Source organism: Mastomys coucha, unplaced genomic scaffold (genome assembly GCF_008632895.1).
Source record: "Mastomys coucha isolate ucsf_1 unplaced genomic scaffold, UCSF_Mcou_1 pScaffold3, whole genome shotgun sequence".
Classification (NCBI taxonomy): domain Eukaryota; kingdom Metazoa; phylum Chordata; class Mammalia; order Rodentia; family Muridae; genus Mastomys; species Mastomys coucha.
This window is the reverse complement of record NW_022196909.1, coordinates 66003935-66022278: the sequence shown is the minus strand read 5'-3', so window position 1 is coordinate 66022278 and position 18344 is coordinate 66003935. Positions and strand designations below refer to the sequence as shown.

Here is an 18344-nt window from a genome sequence, read left to right as displayed (position 1 = left end):
TTGCTTTTTATTTTTATTTTTATTTTATTTTATTTTATTTTATTTTATTTTACTTTTTGGAAAGGATTTTTCTGTGTAGCCCTGTTGTCCTCTCCTGGAACTTGCTTTGTAGATCAGGCTAGCCTTGAACTTACATGCCTCTGCCTCCCAAGTACTGGGATTAAAGCTGTGTACCACCATTGTCCAATTTACAAAGTAGATTTTTTTTTTTTATATGGCTTTTAAAACTACACCTTTGATTTTGGTCAGTACCTCTTTACCTCCTTACCTGTGCCTCATTCCTTTTTAAGCTTTTCTAGAGAACCTTGTCACATGCATACCTCCTGTTAATCTGGGACACAATTTCTCTTTTAGTTATATGAAAGAAACTCTTGGATGTGCTCAACACAGGAAATGTGCTCAAGATCATTTTGTAAAACACCGTGACAAGCAAATATCTGGCGCCACTCAAATGCACATCAGCTAGAGACAGAGTGAATGAATTGTGGCATACTCGTATACTGAGTGTTATTTAAGAGTTCAGTGAATGATCTCCAGGTTCAGATGTCCACATTGATCACTTTAGAAGCAGAGTATTTAGTAAAAATAAATAAATATATATATATATATATATATACATATATATACATATACATATATATACATATATATATATATATATAGCATTTATTAACTAACCCACATGGGAGTGTCCACCACATTAAATGGGAAACTTGAATACTGCTAACAGCTAAACATATTAGTTATATATACATATGGAGTGAAAAAGTAAGAATGCACTTAAGTTAAATTCAGTATGGTGTTGATTAGCTATGTGTATATGGAGCAGGATAGATTTGGGGAGGAACACAGAAGTAGAAGATATTGGAGATGCATTTATCATTTTAATCTTAATACATTATTCTTTTATTTATTGTTTCTTAATATATATTTAAAACCTTTGGGAAATGTCTTTGTTATAACAATACTTTAGATAGAAATAAAAATCTTAGGACAAATCCTTACCACTTATAGGCAGGACATCCCCCTAGCCTTGAGCTCAGCGCTCTGTGCAGACCTCACTTCCCTGAGCTCAGCGCCATGTGCAGACCTCACTTCCCTGAGCCCAGCGCCCTGTGCAGACCTCACTTCCCTGAGCGCAGCGCCCTGTGCAGACCTCGCTTCCTCAGGCTCAGATCAGTGCTGTTCTGACCCCTCAGCCTACAGGAGCTCAGCAGTGCGAAGGGATTAGAACAGTTTTATTTGAGTATTTCCTGATGGAGTGAATAAGTACATATAGACACTTCCCTCACCTTTCCTTTTTATACTGATAAGCCAGTAATGTATCAGAGTTACCTGGTAGATTGTTTTGGCATCCAGGGTCTTCAGGATTCCTGGATTTCAGGACCCTGTATACTTTTGTTTCCAGCTGATTTTTTTTCTCTCCTTGGTTTACTCTTCTTAATTCTTTATTAATTTTTCTAAAATATGTCTTTGGCTGTTTCCCCAGAAACTTTTATGATTCTTTAGAATAGAATATTGAGGGAGCTCTTTAGATTGGGTACCATGCTTCTATAATTTGATTTTCACCATGGACCGTACCTCCTATCCATTCCCTGAGGAGACAGACCTGTTTCCTTTTGGCTTTTTGGTGCTGGAACATGAGAGATCTGGAGAGGAGCTGTGCCGGGATGTTCTTATTATTCACACTGTCTTCAGAGTCTCCCCAGCCCCCTTTTTAAATTTGGGACACTGTCAGGGTAACTATATTTTTGTATTTTATTTTTTAGTATTAATGATAGTGAGATATTGTTTCCTATCTTTGTGGTATTCCTTTTAGTCTATAATCTGCCTTACTCATCTAGTCTGGTTATGGTTGTAGTATCTGACAGTGAAATTGTTAATCATTTCATTGTGCCATGGCATCATACATGGTCATGTGGGTACATGTATCAGAAACCCCAAAAGGATTGGTTATATAATTTGAGAATTTTTATTAGAAAATAGCAGCAGACATTTCACAGAACTAATAAACAGGGATGTTAGTTGATTTTTTTTTTTTTTTTTTTTTGGTGAGGACTGGAATTTAGTAATTACACAGTTTAGATGTTTTTTGTTGTTGTTTTGTGTGGCAGAAGGGGAGAAAGACTTGGAATGTATGGTTACTTTACCATTTTGATTTAGTTTGAATCCATTTTTAAGGTCAGTTTGAAAACTTAACAGATTCTTTGATTGGATCACTGGTATTTTTTGTAAATGTCTGATTGCTAATTTGTAGTCTGCTTTCTTATTTAGAGGTCAGCATTAAAATTGAAAATTGTATTATAAGTGATGACATCATTCAGCATATTTCATTCAGTTATTTAAACGGTTTGGTCTTGAAAGTTTTAACAGGAAATGTAGATGAAGCATTATAATCTTTAGTCCTCTGAGAAGAAAAAGTTTTAAGAAGATTGAAGTAATTCAGTATATTAATATTAATAGCACAGATTCTCAAAAATGTATGTATGTATATGTGAAAGGGAGGGTGGTAGGTGAGGAAGGAGGGAGGGAGGGAGGAAGGGGGAAGGGAATATTATATATATAATTTTCTTCCTGAAGTTTAGAGGCATTATTTTTAGTACCACATGTATTCCACTTGATCTCAAATAACTTCTAGTAGTAGTTTCCCTTTGGATAATTAGGGATTTATTTCCTTAGAAAAACAATCACTATAGATAATCAAGTTTTGTTGAAGATGATTAGAAATAGGAAATATTATATGATGGCAGAAATATATGTCGGTAGAGATACTTAGTGAAAAATTGGGTAAGTGGAAAGTACACTTTTTCCATTCTTTCTAAAGACGTTAGAGCAGTGGTTCTCAAAAGGACCATTTTACAACTAGGCTATAATTAGCAATATCTCCAGACTTTTTTGTTTGTCATACACTTACTGTGTTATTGATCTCCACTAGACTAATGATGATCTACTAAGTGATATTGCTAAACTTCCTACCTATAATAAGCCACAAACATAAGTATTACTTAGTCCCAAATATAGCTTCTCAGGTGAGAAGCTTACTGCTTTGAGAGACTCCATTCTCTTTCTGTCTGTTTCTGTCTCTCACTCTCTCTGTGTGTCTTTCTCTTTCACGTATACACAGACAGACAGAGACTTGTTCAAGAATATTTGTTAAAACTTTGTAATAGTGAAAAATGAGAAATACCTCAATGTTCATTAGTGAGGGAATGAATAAATAAAATATGCCCTAATATTTTATAATAATTAAGACCAAGTAAGTAGATTGATGTACCAGTAGATCTCAAAACTACTATTGAATTAAAAGTAACAAATATTTTTAATGTGGTACATTTATGGTAATTGAAAAATATGTAAAATACAACTTTATTATGTAATTAAAAGATGAGATGTGAATTTACCTCCAAATTAGGAGAGTGGTTACTGTGGAGGAGGTGACACTAGGTGACAGTAGAGCAGTGGCTCTCAACCTTCTTTGTGTTATGACTCTTGTTTTTTGTTTTTTTTTTGGGTTTTTTGGTTTTGTTTTTTTTTGTTTTTTTTCCAAGACATGATTTCTCTGTGCAGCCCTGGCTGTCCTGGAACTCACTCTGTAGGCCAGGCTGCTTAGAACTCAGAAATCCGCCTGTTTCTGCCTCCTAAGTGCTGGAATTAAAGGGTGTGCCACCACTGCCCTGCTGTGTTACGACTCTTAAATAAAGTTCTTCATTGTTTTCACTGTTACTTCATGAATTTACTTTTGCTACTGTTAGGAGTTGTAATGTAAATTTGTGATATTCAAATGTTCTTATGTGACCTCTATGAAATGGTTATTTGACCCCTAAAGGGGATATGACCCATAGCTTGAGAACTGCTCTAAGGTAGATCCTCCTCTCTAGAGGTTGTGTACATGAGCTTCAGTGTATTCTTTTATAATGTAGAGAGTGAACAGATAATTCTTTTACATTCACTTAAATTAGAAGGCATAATAGAAATTTTATCCAATATAAATTTTAATTGGCAACAACACAGATATTGTAATGGTACTATGTGCATTTCTTAAAAATACTTTTAAGCTGGGCAGTGGTGGCACACCTTTAATCCCAGCACTTGGGAGGCAGAGACAGGCGGATTTCTGAGTTCGAGGCCAGCCTGGTCTACAGAGTGAGTTCCAGGACAGCCAGGGCGACACAGAGAAACCCTGTCTCGAAAAACAAAAACAAAAACAAAAACAACAAAAAAAAACGTTTAAAATTTTCACCCTGAAAAACACATTAGTAAATATGCTGCAAGGCTTAGCATAGCATGTTTATGTTTTCCCACATCTTACTGTATCAGAAGATATCTTGGCTTTCTATAAAGAGATATAAATATATCTTTTTGTTGTTTAAGTATCTTTTATGAGCAATTGTGAATGAACTGCACTAAGTAACAGTAACTATTAAATTTGTGTCTAATTTACAAAGATAAAAACCAGTGTAAAGAATTATTAAACTACTTTATCTGATTTTTGTGAGGTAAAATATTGAAAACATTGTTCCTATAGCAGAATGTAAAGTATTTCTCTTACTTATATATTTGTTACATTGATTTTCGTTGTAAAAATTTTTGATTATAGTAGTTTAAATAGTCCAATCAGTAACCATCCATGAAGTGAAATTTGGTCTCTTAAAGTGATTCTAGGAAATTATTCATAAATCATTCATAGAGTTCTTGTTGACTAACATTTGTCATGGGCTTTACTTGACTATAGACATTTTACAAATGTTATTGAGGATTGAATATGAGTGCAGTAGTATCTCTGAGAATACAAGGATTAATTTTAATATAAAATAAAATGACAGTAAAATGAAATGGAAATGGTATATAACCTTAGCTTTTCTTAAAGTGACATGAGTATAAGTATCTCAAACATAGTATAATTAAAAGTTATAATAACTATTCTTGATGTCTTTGAATTTAAATTATCTTAAATTAAGTAACAGATTTAAATTGCATTTATAATTATATGGCAGTTTATACTTTTTAAACAAAAAGCATTTACCAAAAATTATCCCAAGTTTAGGGAACGTAATTTAAATTGAAAAACTTTAAATAACCTTTAGTTAATTATTTTTATTTACATTTGTTAGTAGGAACTTAAATCTAAAAATAATAACCTATATATTTTTACATGTAAATGTCAATCTAATCAAAGATGACTGAAAATTAATGACTTTATTTACAAAAAGGTCGTAGAATTTTAGATCCAATTTTTTTGTTAAAAGATTTCATATCAATTATAAGAATAGCTTAATTGTAAAATTCATAATGATAATTTAAATTCAGAATATTTAATTTATTATAATTTCAGTTCAGATACATAATTATGAATAGTTATGATTTTAAGTATATAGAATTTGAAATAAGTCACATAACCTTTTAAGATAATTTTTATAATTAGGTGAGAACAAGGCATGAACTATTTCTACTTGATTTTCTTGCTAATATTTACAGCTTAACACTAGTGTTAGTTCTTAATTGATAGGAAAGATGATGCTAAAGTAGTTAGCAAGTATTCTTCTGTAGAATAATATGCATTGAATTTTAAGAATTAAGCATTGAAAAATAAAATGCTACTTCAAAAGTTTCAGAAGAACCTAGCCTGTTGGTTCAGGCCTGAAATCTCAGGTACTTGGCTAGTGAAAGCAAGAGGATCAAAAGTTTGAGGATAGCCTTACCAATTAAATACTGCCCCACATACCCTTGAAAGAAAAATAAAAAAAAAAAAAAAGAGAAAAGAAAAGAAAAAGCAGGCTGGGAATATAGCTCAATAGTAGAACCTTGTCCAGCATGTGTGAGGCCCATGACTTGTTCTCTGGTAGCACGTTAATGTGCTGGGTGGACATTTGTATGGTCTGTGTTTGTATCTGTCTGCATATATAAAGGTACTCTTAATTCATTGATGTGTTCAGTTTTACAGGGAATAATAGCTGATTAACTGTAAAACTTTCACATATTTTCTTTCAAATGAGAAATGTGAGCTATTTTGAAAAAAGAATAGTATTCTTTTTTTTTTTTTTTTTGGTTTTTCGAGACAGGGTTTCTCTGTGTAGCCCTGGCTGTCCTGGAACTCACTCTGTAGACCAGGCTGGCCTCGAACTCAGAAATCTGCCTGCCTCTGCCTCCCAAGTGCTGGGATTAAAGGGCCACCACTGCCCAGGCTAAGAATGGTATTCTTATTTGAGCAGTTGGCCTTTAGGTTAACTCTTTAGAGACATGCACAACAGGCAGCGTTCTTGTCAGCTGTGACTTTTAAAGGGCTGTTTGAAGTGGGAAAGGAATCGATACGGGCATCCTTACAAGGCAGTATATTTCACATGGACAAGAAATGATTAGGGTTCTAATTGGGGTTTTATTGCCAGAGCAGGCTAATGCAGCACCTGCATTCTAGGGGATTGGGAATAAGTGTTTGTCATCCTGACTCATGATTTTAGTATTTTGATACTGTGGTTTTGGTTATTAAAATCTCTACAATAATAATCACATCCTCATTTACATTGACAGATTTAAATGTAAACCTTTTATTTTTTTTATTTTTGGATGAAAATAAAAAAGCAATACCCTTATGGTTTACTTTTACTATTTAAAATCTACTTTTAAAGTATATTAAGTCTTATTTTGTGTTGTTCAAAATTTTGTTTACTTATTCAACTTTCATGGTTTAAAATGAAAAAGTCACAATTTGGGGAACTTTTTTTGTACATGAATGTGACCATGTAAATGAATATGCCTTTCAAAGCCTGCTTTAAGTAAAACAAACAAACAACAAAACAAAACAAATGAACAAACAAACAAAAGAAAAACCAAAAAAAAAAAAAATGAAGGAACTGGGATACATATGGTATAGGTATAATGGTAACAGTAAAATCTCAAAAGTCACTGTATATTAGTTTATTCATGCATTTGTCTTAGGATGGGTTGATATTTAGGCTTGGTATATGCTGACGGAGCTTGAAACGCCAAACAGTCGCCTGCCCTGAACATTAAGATCTAGTTGACGTAGATTATTTTCTTTTAACTTCACCATAAGCTTCTTACTTAAATTCAGTTTTAAACTATTATATTGTTTGCTGTTTTCTCAGGCATTATATCAGGCATAAGTAGTTTGGGGAAGAATTCTCAAATTTGAGAATCCTACCACTGATTTTCTCTAATGGCTTAAATCTCTCTCTCTCTCTCTCTCTCTCTCTCTCTCTCTCTCTCTCTCTCTCGCATGTATGTAGGCTGCACATGGATGTGTATGCATGCATGTGGGTGTTCATGGATGTATTTATTCATGTCTACCTGGTGTCTTTCTCAGTCTTGCTTTATTTTTGAGACAGTATCTCTCAGTGACCTTGGGTCTCACTGATTCAGCCAGATGTGCTGTACAGTGAGCCCCAGAGATCTTAGGTCTGTGCCTCTTTAGTGCTGGATCGAATGAGGGTGATGAACACTTTCCAGACTGAACCACCTTCCTAGCAACATAACCCTTTATTCTTCATGGCTGAGTATAGATGACAGTTTTTAGCTACACTTACTCTTTGATGGAAGTTTTAATCTTTTCATTTTTTTCTCTATTTAAATTCTTTTTCGGTATTCTTAGAGGTAGGTATTTATGAATCTTACCAACTCCAATTATCAATTTTATTGAAACACAATCTTACTAAGTTATTTGAATTGGGTGGCCCTGAGTCAAGTAGGTTAGTGTATCTTCATTTTTTAAGTTTGCTATGTATGCCTTATGATTTCCTTTTCAATTTTATGGTAGCGTGATCAGTAAGTTGCCATTAAGTGGATTTTAAATATTACATGGTTATATTATGTATATACTCACATAGCCTTACTAAGATTTTAGCCATTATGGAATCTTTTTTCATATAAAGCCAGAATTCCTTGGAGCTATTGTTATGCTTCAGTTTGTTATACGTCAAATATTTGAAAAAAAAACCCAATTAATTATGAAAGTATTATGATGTTTTTCTTTGCGAGTGTGATGCTATAGTTTCAGTTTACTTAGTAGATTTTAAATTTATATTTGATTTCAGAATATTTTAAATGATACTGCATTGTGAAATAAATTTAGGCTGTCTAGTATAAATACAGACACCAATATCTTCAAAAGAACTGTATTTGAAAGTAACAGAATCTGTTGTATTTGAAATATTTGAGAGCTAAGTATGCTGATATATGTAGCTCACTTATAATGAAGAGGATGGATATTGGAAATTGGAAGCCTGTTCAATATAATTGAAAATATTTTCTGTTGTTACTGATACACTGTTGTAATTATTTGTTTAGTGTATGTGTATGAGTGTTTCTATACATGTTTGTATGTGGAAATATAAGTGTATTTACATAGAAACCACAGCATATGTAAAAGTAAGAAGGCAAAGGTGGGTACAGGTCCTCATTAGAGACAAGGTCTCTGTTGGTTTTCTCTGTGTGTGCAACTCTGCACCTTCTTGGCAGTTCTCCTGTCTTTTCCTTCTATTTTTCATTAGCTGGTTGAATATTATATATAGTTTCTTTTCTCTTTTGTGTTTTTTAATAATATTGATATGTGTCAGGATTTTCTCTGTCTAGCCACAGGCCTCCTGCTGCACTAATATTTAAACTAATTGGACAGGGAAAATCCTGCCACATATCATTCTTTCTGTTTAAAAAAAATCCTGCCTCATTGATCTATTAATATTAAAAACACATTGTTTTTATGGGTGTTTTGTCTGCATGTTTGTATGTGTTTTGCATGCCTGGTACCCTCAGAGGCCAGAAGAGGGCATTGGAACCCTTGGAACTGGAGTTAGAAATGGTTTTGAGCTACAATGTGAGTGCCGAAAATTGAACCTAGGTCCTCTGGAAGGGAAGACATTGGTCTTAACTGCTAAGCCATCTGCAGCCCATCTATTTGTATTTCAGATTAGTGCTTTTCAAAGTATCATAACATAGACAGTGCCAAGGGACAAAATGATTTCATTTTTCTTTGATGAATTAAAGACAAATTCAGAGTAAATGTCTAGAAATTTTTATAGTAATCTTACATTGTTGTGACATCTAAGAATGGGATTAAAATTTTTCTGTATTTTACAAGTTTTTTCTTTAATACATTGACAGTGTAAAGGTTTGATCTTTCTTCAAAGATAGCTTCCATTCTTTTTATCTTTCAGGTACTTTTACAATGTTTCTTTTTGTCTTAGTTTCATTTAAGATAAATTTAAAAGACGAATTTCTTTTCTGTTTAAAAGAATTGTTTTGTTGTAGCTCTACCCTTTACACTGAATGAAAATTACATATTTTTATTTTATGACTGTTAGATGTATAACCTTTTGTTGTTTAAGCCATTTTTACTAAATAATATTTAAAAAAATTGTATGCTCTGCAATCTAATTCTACTCTCAAGTTGTTTTTTGTTAATTGTACATGCTGTTCATACATATACACATAGCTTGTGTGTGTGTGTGTGTGTTGGAGAGACACAGACAGAGACAGACAGACACATATACACATACTTACACACACACACACACACACACACACACATAGACAGAGAGAGAGAGAGAAAGAGAGAGAGAGAGAGAGAGAGAGAGAGAGAGAGAGAGAGAGAGAGAGAGAGAGAGAGAGAGAGAGAGAGAGAGAGAGAGAGAGACAGAGAGAGAGATAGAGACAGACAGAGACAGAGACAGACAGAAACCGACAGAGACTGACTGACTAACTGCTGGAGCAGTGTTAGGATACTTTATGGTCTCATTCCAAGAGAACTGTTGCAGTGTCAAAATGACAAAATTTTAAAACATGGATTAATGATTAGTAGAGATTAGGGACACATAGGGTAAGTGACTAGTAGGCATGACTGTACAGGGGTAATAGCAAGGAGATACTTGTGATAATTTCTTTAGAAATTATTTTATATTAGGATATAATATTTTGAAATAGCAACTTCATATAGTTCTTGACTTTTGATAGATTCTCTTCTGAGACTTGTACATCAGAATATAAATTCATTTTCACCATCTTAGGGGCAGTCCCTTAAGAATGAAAGATGGCTTTTGAGTTTTCTAATTGTTTCTAAATTTTCTGCATTTGTTTGTATATTGCTTATGTGCTACCCAAATAGTAAAGTAAAACATAATTTGCCAATAACTTTTGAGTTTGTATCATAATGTGATTCTTATATCTGGTTTTCCATTCAGCTAGAAACCAGTACCCCCATTTGTATAAAACTTAGTATATATGACTTTTGTGGGTTTTTTGTTTGTTTTTTTTTTTTTTGTTTTAATGTTATCTTTTTTTTGCCCCCCTGAGACAGGGTTTTTCTGTATAATAGAACCCTGGCTGTCCTGTTCTTGCTTTATAGAGGAGGCTGGCCTTAAACTCACAGAGATCTCCTGCTTCTACATCCTGAGTACTGGGATTAAAGGTGTGTGTCTTCATGTCCTGTAACTACTACCATTTTTTTTTTGTTTGTTTGTTTGTTTTTTGTTTTTTTGAGACAGGGTTTCTCTGTTTAGCCCTGGCTGTCCTGGAACTCACTCTGTAGACCAGGCTGGCCTCAAACTCAGAAATCTGCCTGCCTCTGCCTCCCAAGTGCTGAGATTAAAGGCATGCACCACCAACGCCCAGCTAACTACTACCATTTTTATTGAAAAAAATTTATTATATAAATATATATATTTGAATATTTTCCGTTCCTTAATGCCTACCCCACACTCCCAACTCCCTATTCATCCCAGTGTTTTTTTTTTAAAGATTTATTTATTATTATATGTAAGTGCACTGTAGCTGTCTTCACACACACCAGAAGAGGGCGTCAGATCTCATTACACATGGTTGTGATCCACCATGTGGTTGCTGGAATTTGAACTCAGGACCATTGGAAGAGAAGTCAGTGCTCTTAACCGCTGAGCCATCTCTCTAGCCCCCATCCCAGTGTTTTTAAAATTCTCTTTCTTTAAAACAAAAAAATCACATAACAGGAAGCACAATAAAAATCCCCCCCAAAAATGAAAATGAAGACACATGAAAGGTCAGTGTCTTAGTTATTCTCTTGTATGAATAGACATTATGACCACGGCTATGGGACCAGGGAACTATAATAATGGGGCAACTTCCCTCCCTCCCCTATCACCACCCCTGCCCTGTCCAGGACAACTTCCCTCCCTCCCCTATCACCACCCCTGCCCTGTCCAGGACATTACTTACCATAGTAGCCAGGTTAAACTTCCTCTCCCCTTGTAAGGTCATGTAGGGCAGTAGTTGGAATTCCCCTGTATGCAAATGAGGTATCTGCAGTGTCCTGGCCCGGCCAATAATGTACACTTCCCAGAAAGCCCCTACCCAACCTCCAAAGGTTTAAGTGGACTTTGTGCCTCCCATTAAATGTTACCACTGCCTGAGGTCTCTTCCATGGCTAGCTGTTCTTATTCCTCTTAAGAGCCACCCGTTGAGATTGCCATGTCAGGAGGCAAAATCTAACTAGCACAAAGACAACTCAGATAATGAAGCATTTAATTGGAAGCTTACTCAGAGTTTTAGAAGGTTAGTTTGTTATGGCAGATAGGCATGGTACTGAAGCAGTAGCTGCGCTTTATGTCTTGATCCACAGGCATCAATCAGAGGAAGACTGGGCCTGGTGTAGGCTTTTGAAACCTCAAGCCCACTCATAGGAAAGAAAGCCTACCTTCTTCTACTGGGCCACACCTCCTAATCCTTCCCAATCACTTCACCAGTTTGGGACTAAGCATGTAGTTATATGAACTTTAGGGGCCATTCTTAAACTATCACAACTAATGTGAAAAAAAAAATGCCAAAACAAAGCAAAATAAAACAAGAAGTCCACATTAGTTAGGCTTTTCTAAAGAACAGAACTTACAGAAACACACACACACACACACACACACACACACACACACACACACACACACACACACACACGCACACACACGCACACACACGGTCTCTACCAAGGTCCAAGAATGTAGTACACCAGGCTAGATGTTTCATCTGGTCTAAAGTAGATTGCCAGAGTCCTGAAGAAGTAAGCTCTAATGCCAGTGAAGGAATGGACAAGCAGACAGGGACAGCAAGCCTCCTCCTTCCATACCCTGTCAGTAGGCTGTCAGCAAAAGGTGGAGTCCATAGCAGGTGGATCTTCCTACCTCAAAAGTCTGGATTAAAGTGCCTCTTCCCACTTCAAATGCTTTAATTAATTATAGTCGAGTTGACAAGCAGGAATAGCCATCACAGGTGCTTTCAAGATTTTTTATTATTATTTTTAATTCTGTGTGGTAGTATGTTCCTATTGAATGCAGGTGTTTAAAAAGCCTAGGGCATTGGATTGATTACCATGGAGTTGGAGTTGTATGGGTGGTTTTTTTTTTTTTGTGTGTGTGCTGAGAACGGAACTCTCATTTCCCTGAAAAGCTGCGTCCCCTATTAACCACTGAAGCATTTCTTCAGCACCTCAAGAAATTTTAATAATAGTAAATAGTGTTTCAGGAGACAATTGATAACTTTAAGGCAGACTATAAAACATTAAAGGCTATATATTGTAGCAGAATGTTTTTATATTTTTGAAAAAAATTGATAGCTGATAAAACCATATTTTATGACTATTTTACTGCTTAGTATTGTTTTTAAAGTGTTTGTAACTTCAGAGTTAACTAAGTGAAGAACAAAAAGCTAACAAAATCCTGAAAGTTAATGGACAAATCAGGACCGTTTCAAGCTTTCTGTATTTTATGGAGCACATGAGAAACTAGATAAATGTTCTGTGAGGACTAATTTATGTCTTATAGTTGTTTGACCTCTATGGTATGCTAATTAGTGTGTGACTTAATTCTGATTGTGACAGTTAAATGATCTCATTGTATTCTTTCCAATATTTTGAGGTTTTCAAGTTTAAGGACACTTAAGTGTTCTTTAGATTTCAGCAGGTTACTTTGTCATGTTTTGTCTTCATATCTGAAATCATGTGAATTATTACAGCTTATATGTCAGCTTCAGTAGAAAAAGCTTAATGCTGAGGCTGACTTTATAGAACTTGACATGTTTGTGACTAATGTGGTTTACTTCCATTATCTTATATACTCATAAAATCTGGGCTGTATGTGGATGAAATGCTACCTGTATTGACTAAGGTTGTGCTTGCTCTTTTCTCTTTGCAGAAAGTTTGTAATGGTGTGGTGAAGATAGGAAGACCATCAGAAAGGCTGAAGTGCTATCATACTGTAAGTATATTTTTGAAACAATGTTTAAGAATATTTCATGTCTATTTGTCTTGGAGAAAATACATTAAAGGTATATGCAAAATATAGAGGTGGACATTATAATCATCTTAATAATTTAAAAGAACTAATTCTGTGTTGCTTTTAAAAATTGAAAAATGTGGTTTTATATATTAAGATGAGGATTTTTCCAATAGCATTGATGAATATTTCTAATTCTAACAAGGATTGATCTATTCTGTATACATTTGCTTATTTAAAACTATCAGAATCCAGAAAATCATTGTAATTTTATAAGTTGTGATTTGTTTGGGTGGCTTATTGTTTAGGTTATTTTGCAGAATTATTTATTTGCTGATTTATTTATGTATTTCATTATTTATTTATTTGATTATTTAGTAAATTATTTATCTGATGAATTATTAATATATCTTCATGACATGCCTTAAATTATTTATAACTTAATTTTGAGTTTATTGCTTTTAGACGCTGCATTGTTACTGACTAGTTTTGATCTTTTTCTTTGTGGTTCTTAAAAATTAAAGGATTAGCTCTAAGGCAGAGAGCATATTCACTCCAGTGCCATAGACTTCTTTTATTTTTAGTTTGTGGGTAATTTATGCCAGTGGTAAGAGTTTAGCTATGCTTTGCTATACAGCATTAAATCTACACTTTTAGGGTTACCTGAATGTGATAAAGTCTCAGGTTATTTATTGTGTATGTGGTCATTGTGGAGTTGTTTGCTGATTAATGATATAGTGTTTCACGTGTAAACAAAAATGGAACTTGTTAAACCTACCTCCACATTATTTTATGTCTCTCTAAAGGCAGGTCTGCATATTGTTTTAGAATAAATGGTGGAGTTATTTGATTTTAGTGGTAAGTCTGTTTTACCACCGGAATGTTTTCTGGAAAGGTTTTAGAATTGAATTGCAACTTAGATTTGGATTTCTTTCTTTCTTTCTTTCTTTCTTTCTTTCTTTCTTTCTTTCTTTTTTGTTTGTTTGTTTGTTTAAAGTCTATTATGTGGGCATTTGGAAAGCAGCAGGGCTTTTCTTGAGTAACTTATGAATAGACAGTCACTTGAACAAAGGCATGTGATGTGTACAACATGGTCTTCATTTCCCATTCTTCCACTGAATGACTATGTGCTTCACAGTCTTAACGCTCGGGATAGCAGTTACCTGTATATCTCAGGTTGAGATGCTGTGACTTCTATGGTGAAATTCTGTTACAGAACTGCCAATTTGGACATACATCCAAATTTCCTATTTTGAAGTATTGAATATATTAATATTTAATTAAAATGTTCTGTAATATCTTCTTATTCTTGTCTTGAAAAATGTTCTACAGTGATTTATGTAACATGAATTAGAAGTGACTTTTGTATTCTAGAGATAAAAATATTGATATACTATTAGATATGAAATTCTGTTTTGAAATTTTCTTTAGTATATTTGTGTGGTCCTTTGAAGAAAAAAATTGCTTTCTCTATTGCTGAATAAAGTATATATTAGCAGCAGTCATGATAGTCTACTGAGGGTACAATATTATTCACACCTATCGATAGAATACTAAGTCAATTATACAAGTGGGCATTCCTTTGCTATTCCACATGTATGTGCCATTACTCAAGCACAGGCATCTGGAAACTCCTTTTGACAGTAAGATGATTTTGAGAGCTTGTGTTTGAAAAAAGATTAGTATAGCTTATTATAGGTAGTATTAGTCAGTTATTACATATGCTGCACAGTGTTATGCATTTAACTTGGATTTCTTGACTTTCCTGATGAGGTAACCACCCTGATTGTAATCTTTTATTTTGAGGATGAAGAAATAGAGAGTTGGAAATGTTAAGTAACTTGCTTATTGTCATATAGCTGAGAGTAAGTGGAGGGCACTGGGATTAAGAATCATTTCATTTGATCAAGGGGCCTTTCTATCTGGTTACAGTTTTATATTTGTAGATAGTATAATATAGAATTTAACCAGAGATTTCTCTACAGTCTAGAGGATTATATTGCTTACCAGTCTCTTACAGGTTTAGCTAGCTCAGTATATTCAGTTTCTGTTAGACTTATCTTTCTCAAATAGCAGATAAATACTTGAACCACTTAGATTTTTCAAGTGGAATTTTACAGTTTGTATAGTTGAACAAAACTGCATCTGAGATCTTGTGTATTTGCCTGGTAGATGATCAGTTCTAAGATTTGACATTTAAACTCAAGGCCATTCCCAAGGCTCTGTTTGTACAAGTATGATTTGTTCATAGGAACAATATTTTTAGGACTAGACGCATAATTTTAAAAGAATGTCTGATGCTTAGGTTTCACATACATGATCACATGCTATTAAATCAAACCTTAATGTGACTTAATACACAGACATTTTAACATGTTTATAAACAGGACAAAATAGTCATTTTAGCTTCTAACATGTCTACTTATATTTGAGACAGGGTCCCATTTTCTAGCCCAGGCTAGCTTGGAACTTTTTATACTTTTCTCCCCACCTCTAAAGTACTGGTTTCAAAGACATACACCACCATGCCTCCTACTCCAATATGGCTTTTTAAGTTCATACAATTATTTAAAAGACTCTTGGGAGTCTCAGAGAGTAAAATAAGGTGTCAGTTTGTATGAGGCTGATGGGAAAATTTCTTTTCAACTTTTATTTGCTACTTGAAAACAGGGATCTCTCCTTCCTGGATCCTAAATATTTATTCAAATAATGTTGTATCATGAGTCATTCATAGTTGCATTAGTGATGTGAAATATTACCATTGCTATGATGACTATAGTTGTTTCCTTATGGTAGGACAGTTTTGAAACTGTTACTTGTCAAGATAGAAGGTTATATAGTGGAATCTTCCTGGGTTCTTTTAATGTCTATCTAGCAGGACTTTCACTTGACATACAATATCATTAAACTTGTTTTTTGGTATAGATAAAACTAAATTTTATTATGAGCCTGATTTTAAACTTGTTTTCTAAAACCAATTTTTATTATAGGTTCTGATAGCCTGTATATTGTCTGTCGAGCAGGACTTTCACTTGATCTGCTTGTTTATAAGCATATCTTTTATTCTCCTGATATAATCGTTATCTCAAAGCTTTACTGCTGAATGAGCTCACCCTTTCTAGTTCTTTCTCAACTCCTGTTGGCTGGTTCAGCTCAGCTGTTCTGGGTCAAACTCTTCTCCAAGCTGTTTGATTCAGTCTGGCTTCTTTCAGCTTCTCACTGAATTGCTCTGCTTGGTTTCAAACTAACTCTGGTAATCTGTTCTAATCTTGTAGTTCCTTCTTATTCTTTGGTCGCAATGGGCTCTGCTGACCTGTGCTGAACTGCATGCACTCATGAACAAACTCATCTATACTTTACTGCATTCACTGCTGATTCCCATTTACTCAGCTCCCTACTAACCAAATCTCTCTCCCTGCTCTGCTCTTAAATAGCTTCTCTTTCCTGTCCTGTTCTCCTGAGAGTTGGAATTCTCTGACTCATTCTGTCAGTTTTTTTCTCTGATTTATCACTTTGTCTGCCCTTCACTTTCAAGAATGGCTGCTTCCTTTTTCAAACTAATTTCATCCTAAAGGTTTGTTCTAAGGGTGCATTCCAGTCAGATCACACAGCTCTAGAAGGTCTTTGGGTGTGATCAGAGCAGGCAAGTTGCTGGATTCGAAATTCCTTTGCATTTCTTTTCTTTTATAGATAAGACTAGTTTTTATTATGGACAGTTACTTCTCTTTTGTTTGTTTTATATCAACCAATGTGGGTTGGTAGCTCTGTCTTTTGGGAAAGGCTGATACTATGTTGCTCTTGGAAACTATTTACTTTTTCTTTTACTTCTTAAACAAACTATGCCTTATTAATATGAAGTGATGTAATACTTTGTTACAGCCAAGTTTACCTTTACTCTTTTTTTAATTTCTAGTTTTTTTGTACAAATATTTTGGTCATATTTTTTCCCTTTCCCTTAGTCTTTTCAGATCTTAGATCCCCACCTAACTTCATGTTCTATTTGTCAAAACAAAACAACCAAGAAAATGAAATAAAACACAAAATAAACCCCAGTAAATCGTGATAGAAAAGTATGCATAAAAACACGGAATTCAGTTTGCACTAGTCAGCTGCTCCTTAGCATGAGACCTGTTTAGAGGTACGACTTTGTGTCCACTTCCCTTTCGTTGTGCTGGGATTTGTCTTGTTTGAGTCTGTGCAGTTCTGTGTTTGCTGTCACAGCCTTTGAGCTCATGTGTGCATTAGTCCTGTCTTGTCTGGAAGATGCTATTTTCTTCAAATCATCTACCACTTCTGGCTTTTACACTACTTCTGCTTTCTCTTTCACATAGATCCCTAAGCCTTTAAGGGATGGGTTTGATAAAGACATCCCAATTAAGGCTTAGAATTTATTTTCAAGATGAAAGTACATAAAAGGGTATTATGGGAACAGAAAGACAAGCAGGCAAAGTGGACCACAATAAAGTGGGCAGTTGTATATTTTTTCTTTAATGAAATATTGTCATACTTTTGTGTTCTTACCTAGTAAGTATGGTAATTGATAGTGTATTTTGCATTGTAGTGAAAGCTAATCCTATTTGTTTAAACCTTCAGAATTTACAACTTTGTAGAATGATCCAGTGATCATATTATTTTTTTTCTTTAATAGTTGTGCTTGCTGTGTCACATATGTTGATAAAGTTGGCAGTTTTGCCAAAACAGTTTTCAATACTACTTTCTGAGTAAAGTGTTGTGTGAGAAACTAGAAATCTCTGAGAATGTAGCTTAAATTTTCTCCCCTTTCCCTCCCCAACCCAGGTATAGTCTTTTTTTTTTCTTCTTGTGTCAACTTATATTATTAAGCTCCAGTTAGAATCTAAAAACTTAATTTCTAGTTTGTGTTTAGATTATAGATGACTTGGTATTTTAAACTAGGTAACTGTAGAGATATGCTTGTAGATTAAAAATGTTGAATAATTCTTTTTTATTATTTATTTATTTATTTAGTTTTTATACTCAGATTTTATTCCCCTCTCTGTCTATCCTCTGACTGTTCTACATCCTATACCTCCTCCCCATCCCCCATCTCCACAAGGATGTCCCCTCCCTCCCCCATCCCAA

General features: G+C 34.3%; 1 protein-coding gene across 7 annotated transcripts in view; it reads left to right on the top strand.

Annotated features, from left to right (window-relative positions):
* Positions 1 to 18344, top strand: part of Tbc1d5 (TBC1 domain family member 5) — a 518011-nt gene that overhangs the window by 55731 nt on the left and 443936 nt on the right. For 6 of the 7 annotated variants that reach the window (XM_031348346.1, XM_031348344.1, XM_031348350.1 and 3 more), the window contains one exon: positions 13164 to 13226. The exons of the other annotated variant lie outside the window; for it this stretch is intronic. The gene's annotated coding sequence lies outside the window, so the exon portion shown is untranslated. The remainder of the gene's footprint in view (positions 1 to 13163; positions 13227 to 18344) is intronic. 7 annotated transcript variants of the gene reach the window in all.